Genomic DNA, 13516 nt, shown 5'->3' with positions numbered 1-13516 from the left:
CTAGTCTTAATAAAATTGAGACAATTGAGTTAAAATAAGGTTGCATTTGGCCTATTGTGTGTGTAACATATATAAAATTACAAAGAAAAGAAAAAAGGATAAAATAAATTGGCATCTACTACAATGTTACATGTTCAATTATTTCACAATATTCCAGTCTCCTGTAACTGATATTTCTGCAATGTATGGGGCATCAAATAGGGTATAGCCATAAATCTCTGCAAAAAGCAAGTTTGGAAGGATGAGAGTTTTGTTCCTTGGGAAAGAGAAAAGTGAATTGCTCTGCTCAAGTCTGGACATAATGACAGCATGAACAAGAATCTTGGCATCTGCATGTGAGAACACACATTTTAATCTGGTCACATCCTTAAAGTGGTAATAAGATAGCTTGATAATGTGTCAAATGTCAGCCTCAAAGCTCCGTTCCTCATTGAACAGTACATCTAGGTGTTTGACCAAGCAGACAAGTGCCACCAATTGAGATGGCAATGTGAGAAGCATTTCTGAGCAGGTGGTGAGAGCTAAGCAGAAGGACATCAGACTTACCCAAATTAAATCCATGAAAGTTAAAGGACATCCCTAATTGAAGCTCCTACAGTCATTTACTTTCTTAGAAAATGCTAAGACAAAAGCTACTGGCTTGGGCAACTACCTAGTTATCTTTCTGCTGGCAATGACTGTTCAGAGCAAAATGGTTCAAACTGACAAAGCAGCAGACATTCGTGTAGGTCCCAAAGCAGAGTACTGAGGCTGCTGCAATACTTTATTCTTGTTACAAGAAACAATGTAATACTTTTGTTTTTCAGGGTAATTGATGTAAAACTCGCCCTGCTTCCTCAAGCTGCAATCATCCCCTCTGCAGTGATAACTGTGCCTTATGTGTCTACTAGAGAAGAAACATGTATTCTGAGGGAGTCCCCAAGACCCTTTGTGTGAATGAGGAATAAGTACTTTAAAATGATGTAAGTAAAAGCTTTATTATACCATGAAAAGGACTCGAGTAAGGTTGAAAGGACAATTCAAAGAAAAGTGGAGCAACAACATCCAAATCTTTGATTTCATAGCCTTGGTTTTCATTAAGTGTATTTTGTTTATATGCTATATGAGGATGTATGTAAAATAGTAAAATATTTATTATAATGTGCTGATAGTATATAAATCAGTGATACACTTCTACAACAGTTATAAGAAGTTACTCTTATGGATGTTGAATGTTTATGCATATATACATCACTTTTCGTGTACAAACAAGAAGCAGACCTGATTTTAAAAGGGGTAATGAAAAAGCCATAACTTAGCTAGTTGAGACTACAGAGAGAAGCAGTATGGAATGATTTACCAGGGTGCTGGAAAGTAACCTGCTGCTTGCGAAAATATTTGAACTTAAATTTAGTGCATTGGAGGTGTTTGGACTTCAGTTTTATCAGAAACATTACCTTGCCAGTGGGCCAGTGCTTTTAGTAGTTCATAGAAATGCTAAGCTGGTCAGAGAAATTTCTCTGTGTTGAACAGCGATCTCACTTCTTAAGTGAGGGGAATTGGAACGGTGGGACTAATTATCCATTCAGGCTGACTTCAAGAGAAATGGCTGAACCAAAAGGAGATGGGGATATAAATATGGTGGTTAAATGTGACTGGACCATACTATTGCAAGAGAAGGTGAGCTCTTGCTCAGGAAAGGGCAGTTTTCCTGGTCTGTAGTAGCTTCCTTTTCATCAGAGAAGGCACGGACTGTGGATAGAGTAGTCAAAATAACAGCCTGTGGGCACAAGTACTGTTCTAGAAGAGACCTAAAGATTGATTTATTGGCTGAGCATTAATTAGGAACTCCAGTTTCAGATGCAAACATAATTAGTCCCACATTTCCTTCTTTCGTGAAGATAACATTTCACTTGTGGTTTTGAAATGGCCTTGCTGCCCTGTAAAATATTTCAGTGAAAAGGATCCTTAAACAGTTGGAATTACACTGTGATCTGTCAGAATCTAGACACACCGCTTGGCCAATAACATGTGTCAAGGTGGAATTGGCTGGATGAAACATTTTCATACAGCTGGAGTAAAACAATAAGCTGCTTATGGTCAGAGCAGCTGAGCAATTCACCTGAATAAGAGCAAAATCTCATTAGATGGAGATAGCTACGAATAGAGAGAGCACAGACCAAGTCCCCTGAGCTTAGAGGGCTAAAATGCCAATTTTGATCTGTCGGCTCACTCTTGCTTTGTACTAAGATACCTGATTTCAGATGAAGTAGCAGCCTACAAATGGCTGCAAAAGTAGTAAAGTTACACTAATGCTGACTTCTGCCTAGGCTAGTATTTCCTGCTGAGAAAGAGGAAAAGAACTATACCGTGCCATGTATATATATCCTAGGAAAGCAGAGAAGTCTATTTTTCCTCTAAGATAAAGCATAATTCCCTCTCTTCCTTAGATGATCTGCAGATTATCTCTTCTGAATTTGGCCCTGAATGGCCATAGCTTATTGTATTCATTGCATTCGTTTTCATCAGAAACTTCAGGGGAAAAAAAGAACTTTTGGGTTTTATTTGCTTGAGAGATGCTATACCAGAATTTTGAACTGTAGGTGTTTGTTTAATATCTGGTGGCTAATTTGTATCCACACTGCTTTGGTGTTTTGCAATATGCCGTGGGCCAGCTAGAAACTGTGGAATTAGCTGCATTTCAAAGGTTATATTAATGTATAGCTTAGGAAATACTTCGGGACCTTCTCAAAGAAAAAGCTGTGTATAAAGTGAGAATTGATAAGTGAAACATCAAAACGAATTCTGTCTTTACAGCCTAACCCTAAACCCTGACAAATAAGGGCTTATAACTGAACCAGTGACAGTTCCTTCGCTATTGCAACAGGTGATGAAATAGCAAAATGTAATGTGAAATTTATCATAAAACATAAACCAGGTGAATAAGATAACCTGCAGAACTATTTTAAAAAGTTTAGCACATTGCTAAATGGTTTGGGTTTTTGTTCGGTGTCCCCCCAACACACAAACACCCCGGCGCTATCTTTCTGATAGGAGTCTCAGTAGAGAAAAGGAAAATTTTCCTCACTGATGTGCTTGAAGCACAAATGGAAGATCACTGTAAGTAAATGCTGTCCTATCTTTCGATTTTAAGTGCAATGAATAGAATAGATAAACATCAAATGAAAATAAGGGTCTCATCTTTTTTCAGTGTGGGAGCTGAAGCCGTAGAGCAGATTTTGGGTGAGGTAAAAGGCTTGAGCTGTCAAAGATTTCTGGCTTCCCAGAATTCCTCTCCCATTTCCCAAGGTTAAACGCATTGCCTCAAGGCAGCTGCTTAGAATGATAAAAGGGGCACTACAGGACAGCAGTACTCTTTGTAATGTTAATAAACCTTGATTTTGATATCAGATGCAACCCTGGGAAAACCTGCCAGTTTTAGACTTAAAAATCTAACACTATTTAGCAGAAGTTCGTGTAAAGAAGTATTAGTTTGGGAATGGTGATGGGCTAGTTTGAGTGACATATGAAAGCAACAAATACACTCTCTTCTCTGCCTTGTCAAATCTTACTGTTGTTTACTGAGAACAAAAGGAATTGCCCAAGCGCTAATTAAACTGAATGCTGTATTAAAATGCACTCTGAAGTTTCTGCTAGAAATTCAGCTTTTGAGGTTAACTGTCAGCTGAGCTACAACTCCCCTGAAATCTGAATGGGGTGCGGTTTCCCTGAGCTTGCTACCTCCCTGAGCACTCTGACTGGAGCCAAATCACGGAGCGTTTTCTTGTGCTAGTTAAACCTGATAAACCTCTGACAAGAGAGTAAGGGAATAATTTATTGCAATAAAGGCCAAGCCGTAGCACTGTTGGTTAGGTAGCTTGGAGTTTTATCCAGAAAGAACGTGAACTTTATTAAATGCCTTTCTTCCTAAAGTTCTGCTTAAAAATGACAAACGTTTAAATTGTATTGGCCATTAAGTCAGACTGTCATTGTTAGCTAGATATTTCTGAATCAACAATAAATATGTAAGGTTAAACTTCAGGGGAGTGACTCAGAATAAAGTAAAATGAGACATATTTATGAACAAGGCAGCTATAAGTGAACAATGCATTTTGGTCATGTGGAGTTTGGCAAAATGGAGCTCTAGCTTATCCTCACAAAGAAGCTCTGCCTCTTTGAATCCATGACAAAACTCCCACTGACTTGAAAGAGGTTTGGATTTCACCCACTAAGTTGTGCTGAAATCTGAACAAAAGCAAAAAAAGACTCTCAGTTCATGGGATGTGAAACTGTGTATTCTCCTCCTTCAAATTCGCCAGCAAGACCCATATCCATAATGGGTACTGAAGAACAGTGCCCAAAAAATGCAAAAATAATGTATTAAACAAATCTGAACCTGGTAGTAGCGCACATTGTTAGCTGAAGTAATCACGCTATCTTATAGCTACCATCCTGTTAACCTTTTCTTCTTAAAGATTATTCGCAGTGTCTGCCTGGGATATCTGGGCCGCTGCTACGCTTACCAAATGACAAAAACTTAGGAAGTTGTGTGACCAGGGCTCTGCGAGTTAACAGGTTTGTGTGGGGTATTTTGAAAAATGTGGATCTTGGCTTTTTACCAAAAATTGGTTCAAATTAATTTTGCATAATTCTTCATTGTTTCCTTGGGAAGATACTTATGTGTTAAAATATATATCATATAAAATATGCGTGTATTTTGAAAATGGTTTTGGTTTAGGTAATTCTTGCTGTACTGAAATTTTTCACCCCACCTTGGAATAGGTAGCAATAGGAACAGAATCAGGGAAAATACTTGTATTTGTATTATATACTTTCTGAATTGTCTTCCTATAATACTGAATTATTTCTCTCTATTTTTTCCATGAAACTTCACAATGGAAAGTAGTGGAGAAGGTCCAGATACTCTAAAAGGATTCTTGAAACATATTGTTAAAGTATTACTTCAAATTTAATCTGATTTTTTTCTTTTGATAACAGTAGCAAAAATTTAATAAGCAAGGGATAGCTATTACCTAGTGATATGCGATTAGATTTATAAACCAGGTTACTTTCCTTTTAACCACACAAGTGAGTAAGGCTTGATTTAATTAATAGTTTCATTGGGTGCATGTGGCAGTCCATTAAGACATGTGTATTGGCTCCAGGTATATATTAAGTATGTGTCCAAAAATGACTTTATGATAGTTAGTAGCATGCCATCTTAAATAAATATTAGACGGGTTAGGATCTTATATCTGGTTCCTAGTACAAACAGCAACTTAGCCTGGAAGAGTACACTGCATCTTGCATGGTGTGTTTGGGGTTTTTTTTTAATTAAATCCATCAGGTAGAACTCAGTGTTCCCAGAACTGGATCTGATGTTTGTAATCCTAGAAACACTCGGACATTATTTTGGAATTACCCTTTTGCTCTGGAAAATGCTGTTTAGTCATTGCTAAATGCACATCTCTACCACCACTTGGGTTTTTTTGTTTTTCTTTCAAAATCCATTTTTTTTCATCTAAACACAGCCTGAGCTGCCTTTGTGGGACTTTCCCCTGAATGACCCACTGTTCCCCTCCCTTCGTGCAGTGACCGTCCCCCTGTCATCAGCGCAGCAAGGGAACAGCTGGTGACAGGGGCATGATCCTGCGCAACCTCAGAGAGATGGTGAAGTATCATCAGATGGAAACAAATATAATGAAATAAAAGCTCCTCTTTTATTCTGGAAAAGCTGGAACTTTGCTCCAAATGAAGCTTAACACTCTCATCTCAAGCTATTTTCTACTGTTGAAACAGCAGGACACTCTAGTTAAAGCTGCTGTGCTGTTTATTCTTAACACAGAGCAGCACTTTAAACCATGATCAGTACAGCAGTACTACCTCTCCTTGGCAATATCCACAGGTGAACTGCTCTTTAACAACTCCTTTCATGTCTCAAAAACATCAAAGCCTTTTCCTCTTTTTCCACGTGGCACTTTCTTTTGAGCACCTCATTTCTCTGTTATTGCAAAATTCTTTTATAAGTATATACATACTCATTCTGGCATATATTCTTATTTATCCAAGTTTTTCCTTATCTTTTGGGTTTTGCAAAAGTTTATCACTGAAAAAGAGCTCTTTTTCCAGGCAGTTTGAGGATAGCAACCATCAGACTTTCGGTACTCCAAGTGGAGGATAACTAAACAGAACAGAACAAAACCCCCTTTCTCCAACAATACAACGATCCAGCATAATATAATTCTCTCCCTACAGAAAGGGGTAAGAGTGAGGTGCTTGTGATAGTACTTAAAGAGAAACTAGACATTATTCAGGTATTACAACTTCAAGAGAACCTGCAGACGTCAGTATAGAAGAAATACCAAATTCTGGGAATAGCCTCATTTTGCTACGAAAGCATATGAGAAATCACCACTTGTGGAAATAGAGAGCTCCCTTTTCACATGTGGCGTGACTGTTTATGATCTTATTCTCTCTTGTTTTGCCTCACTGTTGCTTTGTCCATCTGTAACTCTGTCCAGCATGGAGCTCGTTCTCACCCTCCTCTTGCAGGGCTTGCAGTTTATTGGAGTGACAACTCAGGTCAACGTGTAAGACATAGGAATGATCAAGTCTGAGCTTGAGCCTCGGGGTAATGTGCTATTTCTCCAAGCAAAATCTCTTTTCTTACGAATTAATGGTTTGTCTGGTCACCATCGATCTTTCTTCAGCTGATCTTTTCTTCATTGATCTTTTCTCAGCATGAGAAATGCCAGTCAGCTAATACACTGATCTCCGAGCTGAGTATAAATAGAGTCAGTGTCTCGTACTCTTTCGTAGAGGGTATTTGGTAGTCTGTTCCTTCAGCACTTGTTCATCTGTCTTTTTCATGTAGAATAGTCCTTGAGCAGTGTCACTGATTTCAGGAAAATTATATTAAAGTATCTGATACTTGGTTGAAAACTCACATGGTTCTGGTGTTCAAAAAGAAAAAGAAATAAGTGACTGCCCGGAGTATCTGCACCGTGCTGTTATTTCAGCTTGGGTTTGAGGTTCCTGGCTGTACCAGGCTATTTTAGGTCATGTTGTGGGGGTAAAGCCCAAATTCTTACAAGTGCAAGGTAATAAATCTATTGAGCTAAGATGACTCATTGGTGTACCTTAAAGCTCTTTTGAGTATTTAAATAGGAATAAAGCACAACAATAAATATTTATTCACGTATACATTTCTTCATCTAAAAAATTGAAACCAATTTGAATGTGCTTTACTTTCTTTCCTTTCTAAAGAGACAATAATAAATTAGGAGTTGTTTTAAAAACCATCTCCACATGCAGTATTGTCTTTATTTTCATAGAGTTCTCTGACAGATGTATGGGGAGCTACCATACGAATCACTAGTACAAAGTAACAATTGTTCTGTACAACTGAACTCTGTTTGACCATCAGAAGAAGAAAAAAAGGTATAAAGCACCATTATAACAGATCTCAATCTTTTTCTTCTATTCCAACCTTAGTACTTTAGTGCAGAGATAGCTCCATCAATCATTTAAAACCACTGACCATACCTTGCACCAGCTATCAGCCGTAGTTCATACTGAGCTTTCTGTGTGCTCCAAATGGCTTTACATTTTATGTGGAAAGCTGGGTTGAAAATTTATAGTTACTTTCCTTCTGACACCTGGATTTCCCACCTGGAAAATAAACTCCTTTAACTACTTTAAATCTTCATGAATTTCTTGCTGTCTTGATCTCAAAGGGCTGGATCGTGACTGCTACTGCCTGCCCATGCCATGAAGTAATAATCCTATTCCACTGTGAGTGAGTCTATCTGATTCATGGGCTCCAGACACAAAGCAATAAGCAGACTCTGTATCCCCATTTAAACCCAGATTCTCAAAAACAGTTAGGAATCTAACAACTCAATTTCAAAGGGAATTTGACGCCCAAATGGATCTGAAAGTCTGTGCTCTGCTCCCTGCCCTAAGGTAGGGAAGTGGGGACAAGACTAAAGTGCAGGTGAGTTTGTTAACATCTGCTCTAGCCAGTAGAGTATTGTGATTTGTCATTAGTGCAGGCTAGGAATAAAATATTTATTTCTTAGTATTCCACAATGAAACAATTTGTTTTCTAGAATTCTTTGTAAAATCTTTCATTGGGTTATTTAGTTTCAGGCTGAGAAGATAGTGCTTTTACCTCTCAGTACCTGCCTGTCTGTCAATGGCATTGTTGGTGCTATTGGAGACATCCCAACCCTCACTTACACAGGTATATATAGCTACATGACTGTCTTGGAAAGAATTCTGTTTACAGGAAACAGTGCTTTTAGAGAGGTTGTCTTTGTCACCAAACCTGTCTCAAAACTCTAGTTACAGTACAAGAAAAACCTCACAGACATCCTCATGGGGGGAATGTGCAAACATAAAATAATGAGTCAGTCAGAAGTGCTGATTTACAGAAAAGTTGTCATCCTTAACAATAAGCCGCACAGATCTCTGAAGTGAGATTCTTTCTTGCCATATCTGCTTGGGATTCAGTGATTGCAGTGGCCCCTTCTCAGCACATCCAGAAGTGGAGGAGCTTGGCTCCCAAACAGCTCAACTTTTTACACCTTTCAAGGCCAGCAGTTTCCACTTTCTGTATCTGGGAATGCTGCAGAGGAACCGTAACAGTGAGGGAAGGCTTGAAAGATGTCATCAGACTTTCTATGTGTCGGAGTTTGTTTTTATTGCAGGACTTCAGACATAAGATGTGTCCTAATCACCTCCCTCAAAGGGGCATAAACCCGCTGCAGGCATTATGGAGAACAAAGTGAAACAGTTACTAAGGTACTGGGTGATCTCTGTATCACGTGCTTTGAGGATTTAAAAGGGTGCTTCCAGAAGGACCTCCTCCAAATTTCACATATTGTTTTGTGTTGGTTTTATTTAGAAAGCCACCTCATTATGTTCAGCTGGAAGTCAACCTAGATCTAATGCACTGGGCCACTGTCTCTAACGCAGTTTACCTACAGCTTCGTACCATAGAAGTTAAAAATAAACTGCAGCTTATTCCGCTTACTGAAATGTCAGTTCAACATGTCATGGGGCTTATTAGCACACTGAGAATGTTCTTCATGCCTTAATACTAGGGCATGACTCTGATGTAAAAATGAAATGGAACTATTTAAATTGACTTGGATACTTATTAAGGAGAGAGTTTCATTTAATTCCCTTTTCTGTTTTTCTCTCCTTTATAGTAGCAGCCATCTGGGCTTGATAGGAGGTAGGGCAATGACAAGTCTATTCTGTGAAAAACACTATAATTTTTAAAGCACTATTACCAAATGAGACTCAGTAGGCAGAGTGTGTAAGTGAAAAGTGATTTGCCTTGTGGAAAAAAATACACCCTAGCTGTATGCTATAGGGATCTTACGATGCTAATTGGAAAACTCAAATTTGTAGACATTTGCAAGTTGAACAGGTGACAACAACTGGTGATAACCAACGACTAATTATCTCAACTGGGAATTAACCATCAGGTGTTCTGGGCCAAATAAAAGGGGAGGGGAAGGTTGGAATGGTAATGTGTCCTATTTATGTTGAAAGGATTAGCAGGAATTTATGTGGGATTGAAAAAAAAGTTAAATGAAATAAATACTCTTTAGGCCAGTACTGTGTGCCACTGCTGTGGTTCCATTTCTTAAAGAATTTAAGAACTCAGACTTGGGGGGGAATGGAAGGAAATAATAATGTAGAGCTGTATGATTTGCTTTCTAAAAAAATGTCTTTGTTCTCTTGTGAATTCTGCTAAAGTGAAAAAAAGAGGTAGGTTAGCAGTTCCTAGAATTAAAACTATTTGCTTGAAATTATTATTATCTATTATTCTAGTTAGAAATGTACACAGTGGCATAGGTGGTATGGCTAGGAAAGATTAAGCTATTACAGATTTCTAGAAAAACCGAAGGCAGTGAGATATGAGAACTAGGCAGCGCAAAATGCACAGCAGCCAGAGTTGTATGTGTAGGCATCCAGGTTTCAAAAATTTATAGTTGGATGCAATATACATAAAGTGCACACTGTTAATTCCGCCTTGCCTCTAACTTCCTTTACCTTAATGCTTATTGTAAAACTTAAATCCTAATGAGTAGGGCTGAAACAAAATAGGGCCCTGGAGGGTAACAGGAAAATGATAAAATAGCAAATGAGCTATAGCAAGCTGATTCCCAAGTACATCACCTTTCTTCTTTCTTAGCATCAACACAGGTTTTTTATTCTTACATTTTATTTTTCTGACACATCATGTGAACAAAAGTGGCAGTACTTTAAAAATAATATCAAATTCTGAAAGCAGAACCTTAAATTGGAATTTCAGTCTTTGACATTGGAAACAAACATACAAGACAATTGTTAGTATTCTGCATTGTGCAGATAAAGACTTAGACTATAGCAAATTCTTCTGAGAGACATGCCTGATAAGATTATAAATTAGGTTCTACAGAGAAAGTGCACTTAAAGAGAGATTTAATTGTTTGCCAATAAAAATCTCATGTTGCATGGAGATTTCAGAGCTCATTTTAACAGTTGTTACTATTCAGATGCCTTGTTTTAACAGTTTGGGGTTTTGTTTGTTTGGTTTGGTTTAATGAATTCATTGTTCTAACTCAAAACTTCACTGTTCTTCTGACTTTTGTGTCTGGTTTAAGATTTTACTTCGTTTTGCGAAGTCTGTATTGCGGTACAATAGATGGAAAATGTTTCATTTGTTAGACTTTGAAAAGCTCAAGTGTGAAGGTCTAAAACTGTTTGCCCGGGATTGCCAGGTGCTGTTGGGCAGCTTACCCGCTGCGTGTTTATGACTTCTTTTTTGTGTGTGTAAGCTCTGATGTTAGACTTCTGTGCTCATTCAAGCCATTGACAAAGTCTAAATAGAAAGGCAGGAGTACGTAAGAATGTGTTAATTCTCGTGTACAGATGCCTTGGTAAGATCGCATTTAACCTCAGCTGATTCTAAACTGCAGTCACAAATGTGAATGAAGCCATATCACAAATTTGGAAAAAGCTCTGAAACATTTTCAGGATACTATTTTGGTAAATTCAGTTAAGCATGCAAGGATTTTTTCTATATGTCATTCAGTTTTAGGAAAATGTTTCTGAATGCTCAGAACAAGTTATTTGCTAAATCCCCTAGTCTGAAGTTACAGGTGGCACCATCTACAATCTACTCTAGAAGGATGAACCATTAAGTGTAGGTAACTCAGGTGCCCTTTTGTTGGAGATTAACATCTAGGGTTTTATCTGAATCCCATTTGGATCAGGCCCATTACAAATACTATTTCCTTACAGCTCATGTACCACAGACTGCGAGCAATTCAGCTTGTATGTATAATTTCCATATACATTTGCTAATCAGCGTTGGTAATCTATTGAAATCTCCTTGTCTATAAACTCACAGTGAATGGCAAGGTGGGTATCAGCTAAGATGTTTGCCAGATTCTCTTCACATCGTCACTTCAGTCTTACAGTTTCTACATATTTAACCTTCTGTTTCTAGCAAACATCATCCTTTGCATCAAAGAGTTTTAGGACATCCATTTTTTGCTGACACACTCGTGCTGTGCTTTATTTATGCATCATCAAAGTATGGTACTGCCCAAAAGGTGAATGACCTCTCTCCCCTCTAACTCATTTCCTGAGTAGACCAATATCATCTAACTTCAAACACTGACAAATGTAAATTGAGGTCCATGAAACTAGAAAAGTGCTGAACTAGAGTACACAGAAAAGTGTGACATCCTCCTGTTGTGAATAACAATCTAATATAATATCTCCCATAATAAGAAACTTGGATACGCTTTACCTATTTGTGATGTACATAGTAAAACCTTTCTAACGCTCTTAATGCACAGAGAAATTGCACACCCCGAACTCTATTAATGCTACTTTTGTATATCCAACAGTAGTGAGAATAAACTTTTTGCAAGGTTGAACTGAGGGTTGGGACGCTGTTGAACTTTCTTGCAGTAATAGCTCATAGTGTCACTACTTAGGTGATGGCCATGTGCTTGTTGAGATACTGAATTTCTGACTAGATATTTAGAATTGGAAAACAAAAGCACAGGCTTCTTAAACATCTCTCATAGCCTTCAACATAAATTATTAAAGGAAGAGGCTTCCAGAATCTTAAAAGACAGTGATTTTTTTTCTGAGTTTGTAGATTCATAGGAAATAATGAGAGGGCAGCTGTGCCTTATATCCATTTCAGAGAATTCCTGATAAATTTTCAAATAGCTTTTTCTGTTGATTGTTTATGAATGAGTGTCTTGGTTTATGAGAAAGTGCCTTTTTATTTTGGTTTTTGAATATATCATATAGCTTTCAAGTATAGTCTGCAATGTTTGTAATTAGCTCAAGTTCAGTGGAAAAGAAAAATGGGTGTTAAAGAAGCTACTCTAATCTTTTTCTAGTCACATACATTTTTCTGCTCCACTTTTGAGTGAAAATGGACTGACTTTCACTTGGAATTCAGTAGAGATTACTAAGCTTTGGTGAAATTTTAGTTTGTCTTATTGATAGTTTAGGACAGAAAAAGGGAAAAAAAAGTAAATTATTTTGGTCTTATTTCATGTGCCTCTTTGTACAGAGCTAATTACCACTATGTTCGTACAAGCTAAACTTGCTGATAAAGTGGTCTATTGTTCATAGATTAAGTAACTTAAACACCCAATACATGGTCCTGATTCTGGGAATACTTAAGCATGTCTATAATTTGGCATGCATGAGAAGTCCTACTGACTCTAAAATGCTACTCCCAAAAGTAAAGTTATTATTTTTGGGAGCAGTCTTGAAGTGCATTCATTTAAAAGATGGATTTGCAGATCAGTTGAATTGCTCGTGTGCAGAATGCCTACAGGACCACAGGCTGAGTTTGCAACTGTCACTCACTGGTCTATCCACGGTTATACTTTCTTTTTCCTTGTCCACAGGTGGTTTCCTTGTCCACCAGTGGTTTATGCTAGCCAGGGTAGCAGGTGACTCCACACAGTAGTGTTGTAACGGGTGCTGTATCATCTTTTGATGCCCTGGTTTTTGGTGTTCAGTGGGAAACAACAATAAATTCATGGAGCTTTACTGCCTCTGCCAAATGTGACATCTTTCAGAGTATAACATGCTGAAAAGCTTGCACAATCTGTGCCAACTGCATGATTTAGCTGCTATAAAATCCCTCTGAATCAAAACCATTTTGAAATAAAGAAGAACCAGCCTGAGAATTTCATTGCACTGTTGGATATCCACTCAAAGATCAATCACCTGTCCTCATTCTGTATTCCTGCTGTATTTTTCAGCTTAATCTTTTCTGCGGCTTACCTATTTCATTAAGGCTGGAATTTTAAAAGACTAGCAATTGCAGGCGGAGGCAGATTGTCAGGAGTGAGAAGTGTCGAATCTGGACAGCACAGTTCTGTACAAATTGTGCTGTGCCGATAGAAAAGGCAACCTCTTTCTTCCTTTTTTGTTTCTGTGGGACTCAGTAATGCCCAGGTAGGCTCAGTACAAGCGTTCCAGGGGTTGGCATCCTAAT

Source organism: Numenius arquata, chromosome 13, assembly GCF_964106895.1.
Source record: "Numenius arquata chromosome 13, bNumArq3.hap1.1, whole genome shotgun sequence".
Classification (NCBI taxonomy): Eukaryota; Metazoa; Chordata; class Aves; order Charadriiformes; family Scolopacidae; genus Numenius; species Numenius arquata.
The sequence above is the reverse complement of the archived record's forward strand: the minus strand, read 5'-3'. Positions refer to the sequence as shown.